Source organism: Euprymna scolopes, chromosome 31 (assembly GCF_053919585.1).
Source record: "Euprymna scolopes isolate OS-2025 chromosome 31, ASM5391958v1, whole genome shotgun sequence".
In the NCBI taxonomy this organism is placed as follows: domain Eukaryota; kingdom Metazoa; phylum Mollusca; class Cephalopoda; order Sepiida; family Sepiolidae; genus Euprymna; species Euprymna scolopes.
In genome coordinates this window covers 87,505,372-87,518,050 of record NC_136512.1, presented here as the reverse complement: position 1 = coordinate 87,518,050, position 12,679 = coordinate 87,505,372, and positions in this window count along the sequence as shown.

Sequence of the window (12,679 nt, the reverse complement as noted above, 5' to 3'; positions counted from 1 at the left end):
TTAAATAGTAATTTATTTCAGTATGAAGGGTCATCACTACATTGACCAAGGCCTAATTAACTTAAATAGTAATTTATTTCAGTATGAAGGGTCACCCCTACATTGACCAAGGTCTAATCAACTTAAATAGTAATTTATTTCAGTATGAAGGGTCATCCCTACATTGACCAAGGTCTAATTAACTTAAATAGTAATTTATTTCAGTATGAAGGGTCATCCTTACATTGACCAAGGCCTAATTAACTTAAATAGTAATTTATTTCAGTATGAAGGGTCACCCCTACATTTACCAAGGTCTAATTAACTTAAATCGTAATTTATTTCAGTATGAAGGGTCATCCCTACATTGACCAAGGTCTAATTAACTTAAATAGTAATTTATTTCAGTATGAAGGGTCACCCCTACATTGACCAAGGCCTTATTAACTTAAATAGTAATTTATTTCAGTATGAAGGGTCACCCCTACATTGACCAAGGCCTAATTAACTTAAATAGTAATTTATTTCAGTATGAAGGGTCACCCCTACATTGACCAAGGCCTAATTAACTTAAATAGTAATTTATTTCAGTATGAAGGATCATCCCTACATTGACCAAGGCCTAATTAACTTAAATAGTAATTTATTTCAGTATGAAGGGTCGACCCCTACATTGACCAAGGTCTAATTAACTTAAATAGTAATTTATTTCAGTATGAAGGGTAACCCCTACATTGACCAAGGTCTAATTAACTTAAATAGTAATTTATTTCAGTATGAAGGGTCGACCCTACATTGACCAAGGCCTAATTAACTTAAATAGTAATTTATTTCAGTATGAAGGGTCATCCCTACATTGACCAAGGCCTAATTAACTTAAATAGTAATTTATTTCAGTATGAAGGGTCATCCCTACATTGACCAAGGTCTAATTAACTTAAATAGTAATTTATTTCAGTATGAAGGGTCACCCCTACATTGACCAAGGCCTAATTAACTTAAATAGTAATTTATTTAAGTATGAAGGGTCACCCCTACATTGACCAAGGTCTAATTAACTTAAATAGTAATTTATTTCAGTATGAAGGGTCATCCCTACATTGACCAAGGCCTAATTAACTTAAATAGTAATTTATTTCAGTATGAAGGGTCACCCCTACATTGACCAAGGTCTAATCAACTTAAATAGTCATTTATTTCAGTATGAAAGGTCATCCCTACATTGACCAAGGCCTAATTAACTTAAATAGTAATTTATTTCAGTATGAAGGGTCATCACTACATTGACCAAGGCCTAATTAACTTAAATAGTAATTTATTTCAGTATGAAGGGTCACCCCTACATTGACCAAGGTCTAATCAACTTAAATAGTAATTTATTTCAGTATGAAGGGTCATCCCTACATTGACCAAGGCCTAATTAACTTAAATAGTAATTTATTTCAGTATGAAGGGTCATCCCTACATTGACCAGGGCCTAATTAACTTAAATAGTAATTTATTTCAGTATGAAGGGTCATCCCTACATTGACCAAGGCCTAATTAACTTTAATAGTAATTTATTTCAGTATGAAGGGTCATCCCTACATTGACCAAGGCCTAATTAACTTAAATAGTTATTTATTTCAGTATGAAGGGTCATCCCTACATTGACCAAGGTCTAATTAACTTAAATAGTAATTTATTTCAGTATGAAGGGTCACCCCTACATTGACCAAGGCCTAATTCACTTAAATAGTAATTTATTTCAGTATGAAGGGTCATCCCTACATTGACCAAGGCCTAATTAACTTAAATAGTAATTTATTTCAGTATGAAGGGTCACCCCTACATTGACCAAGGTCTAATCAACTTAAATAGTAATTTATTTCAGTATGAAGGGTCACCCCTACATTGACCAAGGCCTAATTAACTTAAATAGTAATTTATTTCAGTATGAAGGGTCATCCCTACATTGACCAAGGTCTAATTAACTTAAATAGTAATTTATTTCAGTATGAAGGGTCACCCCTACATTGACCAAGGTCTAATCAACTTAAATAGTAATTTATTTCAGTATGAAGGGTCATCCCTACATTGACCAAGGTCTAATTAACTTAAATAGTAATTTATTTCAGTATCAAGGGTCATCCCTACATTGACCAAGGTCTAATAAACTTAAATAGTAATTTATTTCAGTATGAAGGGTCATCCCTACATTGACCAAGGCCTAATTAACTTAAATAGTAATTTATTTCAGTATGAAGGGTCATCCCTACATTGACCAAGGTCTAATTTACTTAAATAGTAATTTATTTCAGTATGAAGGGTCATCCCTACATTGACCAAGGCCTAATTAACTTAAATAGTAATTTATTTCAGTATGAAGGGTCATCCCTACATTGACCAAGGCCTAATTAACTTAAATAGTAATTTATTTCAGTATGAAGGGTCATCCCTACATTGACAAAGGTCTAATTAACTTAAATAGTAATTTATTTCAGTATGAAGGGTCATCCCTACATTGACCAAGGTCTAATAAACTTAAATAGTAATTTATTTCAGTATGAAGGGTCATCCCTACATTGACCAAGGTCTAATTAACTTAAATAGTAATTTATTTCAGTATGAAGGGTCATCCCTACATTGACCAAGGCCTAATTAACTTAAATAGTAATTTATTTCAGTATGAAGGGTCACCCCTACATTGACCAAGGTCTAATAAACTTAAATAGTAATTTATTTCAGTATGAAGGGTCACCCCTACATTGACCAAGGCCTAATTAACTTAAATAGTAATTTATTTCAGTATGAAGGGTTACCCCTACATTGACCAAGGTCTAATAAACTGAAATAGTAATTTATTTCAGTATGAAGGGTCATCCCTACATTGACCAAGGCCTAATTAACTTAAATAGTAATTTATTTAAGTATGAAGGGTCACCCCTACATTGACCAAGGTCTAATAAACTTAAATAGTAATTTATTTCAGTATGAAGGGTCACCCCTACATTTACCAAGGCCTAATTAACTTAAATAGTAATTTATTTCAGTATGAAGGGTCACCCCTACATTAACCAAGGTCTAATAAACTTTAATAGTAATTTATTTCAGTATGAAGGGTCACCCCTACATTGACCAAGGCCTAATTAACTTAAATAATAATTTATTTCAGTATGAAGGATCATCCCTACATTGACCAAGGCCTAATTAACTTAAATAGTAATTTATTTCAGTATGAAGGGTCACCCCTACATTGACCAAGGCCTAATTAACTTAAATAGTAATTTATTTCAGTATGAAGGATCATCCCTACATTGACCAAGGCCTAATTAACTTACATAGTAATTTATTTCAGTATGAAGGGTCACCCCTACATTGACCAAGGCCTAATTAACTTAAATAGTAATTTTTTTCAGTATGAAGGGTCACCCCTACATTGACCAAGGTCTAATAAACTTAAATAGTAATTTATTTCAGTATGAAGGGTCACCCCTACATTGACCAAGGCCTAATTAACTTAAATAGTAATTTATTTCAGTATGAAGGATCATCCCTACATTGACCAAGGCCTAATTAACTTAAATAGTAATTTATTTCAGTATGAAGGGTCACCCCTACATTGACCAAGGCCTAATTAACTCAAATAGTAATTTATTTCAGTATTAAGGATCATCCCTACATTGACCAAGGCCTAATTAACTTAAATAGTAATTTATTTCAGTATGAAGGGTCACCCCTACATTGACCAAGGTCTAATCAACTTAAATAGTAATTTATTTCAGTATGAAGGGTCACCCCTACATTGACCAAGGCCTAATTAACTTAAATAGTAATTTATTTCAGTATGAAGGATCATCCCTACATTGACCAAGGCCTAATTAACTTAAATAGTAATTTATTTCAGTATGAAGGGTCACCCCTACATTGACCAAGGCCTAATTAACTTAAATAGTAATTTATTTCAGTATGAAGGGTCACCCCTACATTGACCAAGGTCTAATAAACTTAAATAGTAATTTATTTCAGTATGAAGGGTCACCCCTACATTGACCAAGGCCTAATTAACTTAAATAGTAATTTATTTCAGTATGAAGGGTAACCCCTACATTGACCAAGGTCTAATCAACTTAAATAGTAATTTATTTCAGTATGAAGGGTCACCCCTACATTGACCAAGGCCTAATTAACTTAAATAGTAATTTATTTCAGTATGAAGGGTCATCCCTACATTGACCAAGGCCTAATTAACTTAAATAGTAATTTATTTCAGTATGAAGGGTCACCCCTACATCGACCAAGGTCTAATAAACTTAAATAGTAATTTATTTCAGTATGAAGGGTCACCCCTACATTGACCAAGGCCTAATTTACTTAAATAGTAATTTATTTCAGTATGAAGGGTCACCCCTACAGTGACCAAGGCCTAATTAACTTAAATAGTAATTTATTTCAGTATGAAGGGTTACCCCTACATTGACCAAGGCCTAATTAACTTAAATAGTAAGTTATTTCAGTATGAAGGGTCACCCCTACATTGACCAAGGTCTAATAAACTTAAATATAAATTTATTTCAGTATGAAGGGTCATCCCTACATTGACCAAGGCCTAATTAACTTAAATAGTATTTTATTTCAGTATGAAGGGTCACCCCTACATTGACCAAGGCCTAATTAACTTAAATAGTAATTTATTTCAGTATGAAGGGTCACCCCTACATTGACCAAGGCCTAATTAACTTAAATAGTAATTTATTTCAGTATGAAGGGTCACCCCTACATTGACCAAGGCCTAATAAACTTAAATAGTAATTTATTTCAGTATGAAGGGTCACCCCTACATTGACCAAGGCCTAATTAACTTAAATAGTAATTTATTTCAGTATGAAGGGTCATCCCTACATTGACCAAGGCCTAATTAACTTAAATAGTAATTTATTTCAGTATGAAGGGTCACCCCTACATTGACCAAGGTCTAATAAACTTAAATAGTAATTTATTTCAGTATGAAGGGTCACCCCTACATTTACCAAGGCCTAATTAACTTAAATAGTAATTTATTTCAGTATGAAGGGTCACCCCTACATTGACCAAGGCCTAATTAACTTAAATAGTAATTTATTTCAGTATGAAGGGTCATCCCTACATTGACCAAGGTCTAATTAACTTAAATAGTAATTTATTTCAGTATGAAGGGTCACCCCTACATTGACCAAGGTCTAATCAACTTAAATAGTAATTTATTTCAGTATGAAGGGTCATCCCTACATTGACCAAGGTCTAATTAACTTAAATAGTAATTTATTTCAGTATCAAGGGTCATCCCTACATTGACCAAGGTCTAATAAACTTAAATAGTAATTTATTTCAGTATGAAGGGTCATCCCTACATTGACCAAGGCCTAATTAACTTAAATAGTAATTTATTTCAGTATGAAGGGTCATCCCTACATTGACCAAGGCCTAATTAACTTAAATAGTAATTTATTTCAGTATGAAGGGTCACCCCTACATTGACCAAGGCCTAATTAACTTAAATAGTAATTTATTTCAGTATGAAGGGTCACCCCTACATTGACCAAGGTCTAATTAACTTAAATAGTAATTTATTTCAGTATGAAGGGTCATCCCTACATTGACCAAGGCCTAATTAACTTAAATAGTAATTTATTTCAGTATGAAGGGTCATCCCTACATTGACAAAGGTCTAATTAACTTAAATAGTAATTTATTTCAGTATGAAGGGTCATCCCTACATTGACCAAGGTCTAATAAACTTAAATAGTAATTTATTTCAGTATGAAGGGTCATCCCTACATTGACCAAGGTCTAATTAACTTAAATAGTAATTTATTTCAGTATGAAGGGTCATCCCTACATTGACCAAGGCCTAATTAACTTAAATAGTAATTTATTTCAGTATGAAGGGTCACCCCTACATTGACCAAGGTCTAATAAACTTAAATAGTAATTTATTTCAGTATGAAGGGTCACCCCTACATTGACCAAGGCCTAATTAACTTAAATAGTAATTTATTTCAGTATGAAGGGTTACCCCTACATTGACCAAGGTCTAATAAACTGAAATAGTAATTTATTTCAGTATGAAGGGTCATCCCTACATTGACCAAGGCCTAATTAACTTAAATAGTAATTTATTTAAGTATGAAGGGTCACCCCTACATTGACCAAGGTCTAATAAACTTAAATAGTAATTTATTTCAGTATGAAGGGTCACCCCTACATTTACCAAGGCCTAATTAACTTAAATAGTAATTTATTTCAGTATGAAGGGTCACCCCTACATTAACCAAGGTCTAATAAACTGAAATAGTAATTTATTTCAGTATGAAGGGTCACCCCTACATTGACCAAGGCCTAATTAACTTAAATAATAATTTATTTCAGTATGAAGGATCATCCCTACATTGACCAAGGCCTAATTAACTTAAATAGTAATTTATTTCAGTATGAAGGGTCACCCCTACATTGACCAAGGCCTAATTAACTTAAATAGTAATTTATTTCAGTATGAAGGATCATCCCTACATTGACCAAGGCCTAATTAACTTACATAGTAATTTATTTCAGTATGAAGGGTCACCCCTACATTGACCAAGGCCTAATTAACTTAAATAGTAATTTTTTTCAGTATGAAGGGTCACCCCTACATTGACCAAGGTCTAATAAACTTAAATAGTAATTTATTTCAGTATGAAGGGTCACCCCTACATTGACCAAGGCCTAATTAACTTAAATAGTAATTTATTTCAGTATGAAGGATCATCCCTACATTGACCAAGGCCTAATTAACTTAAATAGTAATTTATTTCAGTATGAAGGGTCACCCCTACATTGACCAAGGCCTAATTAACTCAAATAGTAATTTATTTCAGTATTAAGGATCATCCCTACATTGACCAAGGCCTAATTAACTTAAATAGTAATTTATTTCAGTATGAAGGGTCACCCCTACATTGACCAAGGCCTAATTTACTTAAATAGTAATTTATTTCAGTATGAAGGGTCACCCCTACATTGACCAAGGTCTAATAAACTTAAATAGTAATTTATTTCAGTATGAAGGGTCATCCCTACATTGACCAAGGTCTAATCAACTTAAATAGTAATTTATTTCAGTATGAAGGGTCACCCCTACATTGACCAAGGCCTAATTAACTTAAATAGTAATTTATTTCAGTATGAAGGGTCACCCCTACATTGACCAAGGTCTAATCAACTTAAATAGTAATTTATTTCAGTATGAAGGGTCACCCCTACATTGACCAAGGTCTAATCAACTTAAATAGTAATTTATTTCAGTATGAAGGGTCACCCCTACATTGACCAAGGCCTAATTAACTTAAATAGTAATTTATTTCAGTATGAAGGATCATCCCTACATTGACCAAGGCCTAATTAACTTAAATAGTAATTTATTTCAGTATGAAGGGTCACCCCTACATTGACCAAGGCCTAATTAACTTAAATAGTAATTTATTTCAGTATGAAGGGTCACCCCTACATTGACCAAGGTCTAATAAACTTAAATAGTAATTTATTTCAGTATGAAGGGTCACCCCTACATTGACCAAGGCCTAATTAACTTAAATAGTAATTTATTTCAGTATGAAGGGTAACCCCTACATTGACCAAGGTCTAATCAACTTAAATAGTAATTTATTTCAGTATGAAGGGTCACCCCTACATTGACCAAGGCCTAATTAACTTAAATAGTAATTTATTTCAGTATGAAGGGTCATCCCTACATTGACCAAGGCCTAATTAACTTAAATAGTAATTTATTTCAGTATGAAGGGTCACCCCTACATCGACCAAGGTCTAATAAACTTAAATAGTAATTTATTTCAGTATGAAGGGTCACCCCTACATTGACCAAGGCCTAATTTACTTAAATAGTAATTTATTTCAGTATGAAGGGTCACCCCTACATTGACCAAGGCCTAATTAACTTAAATAGTAATTTATTTCAGTATGAAGGGTTACCCCTACATTGACCAAGGCCTAATTAACTTAAATAGTAAGTTATTTCAGTATGAAGGGTCACCCCTACATTGACCAAGGTCTAATAAACTTAAATAGTAATTTATTTCAGTATGAAGGGTCATCCCTACATTGACCAAGGCCTAATTAACTTAAATAGTATTTTATTTCAGTATGAAGGGTCACCCCTACATTGACCAAGGCCTAATTAACTTAAATAGTAATTTATTTCAGTATGAAGGGTCACCCCTACATTGACCAAGGCCTAATTAACTTAAATAGTAATTTATTTCAGTATGAAGGGTCACCCCTACATTGACCAAGGCCTAATAAACTTAAATAGTAATTTATTTCAGTATGAAGGGTCACCCCTACATTGACCAAGGCCTAATTAACTTAAATAGTAATTTATTTCAGTATGAAGGGTCATCCCTACATTGACCAAGGCCTAATTAACTTAAATAGTAATTTATTTCAGTATGAAGGGTCACCCCTACATTGACCAAGGTCTAATAAACTTAAATAGTAATTTATTTCAGTATGAAGGGTCACCCCTACATTTACCAAGGCCTAATTAACTTAAATAGTAATTTATTTCAGTATGAAGGGTCACCCCTACATTGACCAAGGCCTAATTAACTTAAATAGTAATTTATTTCAGTATGAAGGGTCATCCCTTCATTGACCAAGGCCTAATTAACTTAAATAGTAATTTATTTCAGTATGAAGGGTCACCCCTACATTGACCAAGGCCTAATTAACTTAAATAGTAATTTATTTCAGTATGAAGGGTCATCCCTACATTGACCAAGGCCTAATTAACTTAAATAGTAATTTATTTCAGTATGAAGGGTCATCCCTACATTGACCAAGGCCTAATTAACTTAAATAGTAATTTATTTCAGTATGAAGGGTCACCCCTACATTGACCAAGGCCTAATTAACTTAAATAGTAATTTATTTCAGTATGAAGGGTCACCCCTACATTGACCAAGGCCTAATTAACTTAAATAGTAATTTATTTCAGTATGAAGGGTCATCCCTACATTGACCAAGGTCTAATCAACTTAAATAGTAATTTATTTCAGTATGAAGGGTCATCCCTACATTGACCAAGGCCTAATTAACTTAAATAGTAATTTATTTCAGTATGAAGGGTCACCCCTACATTGACCAAGGCCTAATTAACTTAAATAGTAATTTATTTCAGTATGAAGTGTCATCCCTACATTGACCAAGGCCTAATTAACTTAAATAGTAATTTATTTCAGTATGAAGGGTCATCCCTACATTGACCAAGGCCTAATTAACTTAAATAGTAATTTATTTCAGTATGAAGGGTCACCCCTACATTGACCAAGGCCTAATTAACTTAAATAGTAATTTATTTCAGTATGAAGGGTCACCCCTACATTGACCAAGGTCTAATCAACTTAAATAGTAATTTATTTCAGTATGAAGGGTCACCCCTACATTGACCAAGGCCTAATTAACTTAAATAGTAATTTATTTCAGTATGAAGGGTCATCCCTACATTGACCAAGGCCTAATTAACTTAAATAGTAATTTATTTCAGTATGAAGGGTCACCCCTACATTGACCAAGGCCTAATTAACTTAAATAGTAATTTATTTCAGTATGAAGGGTCACCCCTACATTGACCAAGGCCTAATTAACTTAAATAGTAATTTATTTCAGTATGAAGGGTCACCCCTACATTGACCAAGGCCTAATTAACTTAAATAGTAATTTATTTCAGTATGAAGGGTCACCCCTACATTGACCAAGGCCTAATTAACTTAAATAGTAATTTATTTCAGTATGAAGGGTCACCCCTACATTGACCAAGGCCTAATTAACTTAAATAGTAATTTATTTCAGTATGAAGGGTCACCCCTACATTGACCAAGGTCTAATCAACTTAAATAGTAATTTATTTCAGTATGAAGGGTCACCCCTACATTGACCAAGGCCTAATTAACTTAAATAGTAATTTATTTCAGTATGAAGGGTCATCCCTACATTGACCAAGGCCTAATTAACTTAAATAGTAATTTATTTCAGTATGAAGGGTCATCCCTACATTGACCAAGGCCTAATTAACTTAAATAGTAATTTATTTTTGTATGAAGGGTCACCCCTACATTGACCAAGGCCTAATTAACTTAAATAGTAATTTATTTCAGTATGAAGGGTCATCCCTACATTGACCAAGGCCTAATTAACTTAAATAGTAATTTATTTCAGTATGAAGGGTCACCCCTACATTGACCAAGGCGTAATTAACTTAAATAGTAATTTATTTCAGTATGAAGGGTCACCCCTACATTGACCAAGGCCTAATTAACTGAAATAGTAATTTATTTCAGTATGAAGGGTCATCCCTACATTGACCAAGGCCTAATTAACTTAAATAGTAATTTATTTCAGTATGGAGGGTCACCCCTACATTGACCAAGGCCTAATTAACTTAAATAGTAATTTATTTCAGTATGAAGGGTCACCCCTACATTGACCAAGGTCTAATTAACTTAAATAGTAATTTATTTCAGTATGAAGGGTCATCCCTACATTGACCAAGGCCTAATTAACTTAAATAGTAATTTATTTCAGTATGAAGGGTCATCCCTACATTGACCAAGGCCTAATCAACTTAAATAGTAATTTATTTCAGTATGAAGGGTCATCCCTACATTGACCAAGGTCTAATTAACTTAAATAGTAATTTATTTCAGTATGAAGGGTCACCCCTACATTGACCAAGGTCTAATTAACTTAAATAGTAATTTATTTCAGTATGAAGGGTCACCCCTACATTGACCAAGGTCTAATTAACTTAAATAGTTATTTATTTCAGTATGAAGGGTCACCCCTACATTGACCAAGGTCTTATTTAATTAAATAGTAATTTATTTCAGTATGAAGGGTCACCCCTACATTGACCAAGGCCTAATTAACTTAAATAGTTATTTATTTCAGTATGATGGGTCATCCCTACATTTACGAAGGCCTAATTAACTTAAATAGTAATTTATTTCAGTATGAAGGGTCATCCCTACATTGACCAAAGTGTAATTACCTTAAATAGTAATTTATTTCAGTATGAAGGGTAACCCCTACATTGACCAAGGCCTAATTAACTTAAATAGTAATTTATTTCAGTATGAAGGGTCATCCCTACATTGACCAAAGTCTAATTACCTTAAATAGTAATTTATTTCAGTATGAAGGGTCATCCCTACATTGACCAAGGCCTAATTAACTTAAATAGTAATTTATTTCAGTATGAAGGGTCATCCCTACATTGACCAAGGCCTAATTAACTTAAATAGTAATTTATTTCAGTATGAAGGGTCATCCCTACATTGACCAAGGCCTAATTAACTTAAATAGTAATTTATTTCAGTATGAAGGGTCACCCCTACATTGACCAAGGCCTAATTAACTTAAATAGTTATTTATTTCAGTATGAAGGGTCATCCCTACATTGACCAAGGTCTAATTTACTTAAATAGTAATTTATTTCAGTATGAAGGGTCACCCCTACATTGACCAAGGCCTAATTAACTTAAATAGTAATTTATTTCAGTATGAAGGGTCATCCCTACATTGACCAAGGCCTAATTAACTTAAATAGTAATTTATTTCAGTATGAAGGGTCATCCCTACATTGACCAAAGTCTAATTACCTTAAATAGTAATTTATTTCAGTATGAAGGGTCACCCCTACATTGACCAAGGCCTAATTAACTTAAATAGTAATTTATTTCAGTATGAAGGGTCATCCCTACATTGACCAAAGTCTAATTACCTTAAATAGTAATTTATTTCAGTATGAAGGGTCAACCCTACATTGACCAAGGTCTAATTTACTTAAATAGTAATTTATTTCAGTATGAAGGGTCACCCCTACATTGACCAAGGTCTAATTAACTTAAATAGTAATTTATTTCAGTATGAAGGGTCAACCCTACATTGACCAAAGTCTAATTACCTTAAATAGTAATTTATTACAGTATGAAGGGTCACCCCTACATTGACCAAGGTCTAATTAACTTAAATAGTAATTTATTTGAGTATGAAGGGTCACCCCTACATTGACCAAGGTCTCATTAACTTAAATAGTAATTTATTTCAGTATGAAGGGTCATCCCTACATTGACCAAGGTCTAATTAACTTAAATAGTAATTTATTTCAGTATGAAGGGTCACCCCTACATTGACCAAGGTCTAATTAACTTAAATAGTAATTTATTTCAGTATGAAGGGTCACCCCTACATTGACCAAGGTCTAATTAACTTAAATAGTAATTTATTTCAGTATGAAGGGTCATCCCTACATTTACCAAGGTCTAATTAACTTAAATAGTAATTTATTTCAGTATGAAGGGTCACCCCTACATTGACCAAGGTCTAATTAACTTAAATAGTAATTTATTTCAGTATGAAGGGTCACCCCTACATTGACCAAGGTCTAATTAACTTAAATAGTAATTTATTTCAGTATGAAGGGTCATCCCTACATTGACCAAGGCCTAATTAACTTAAATAGTAATTTATTTCAGTATGAAGGGTTTCCCCTATATCAACCAAGGACCAATTACTTAAGTGAAGCATCAGAACAGATGGTATTTATTTGCTCCCCCACCGAGCAAATTAGGCACAAGGCCAATTTTTAATGTGAGGAGTGAAGGGAGGGGGAAGGGAAAAAGGAGAC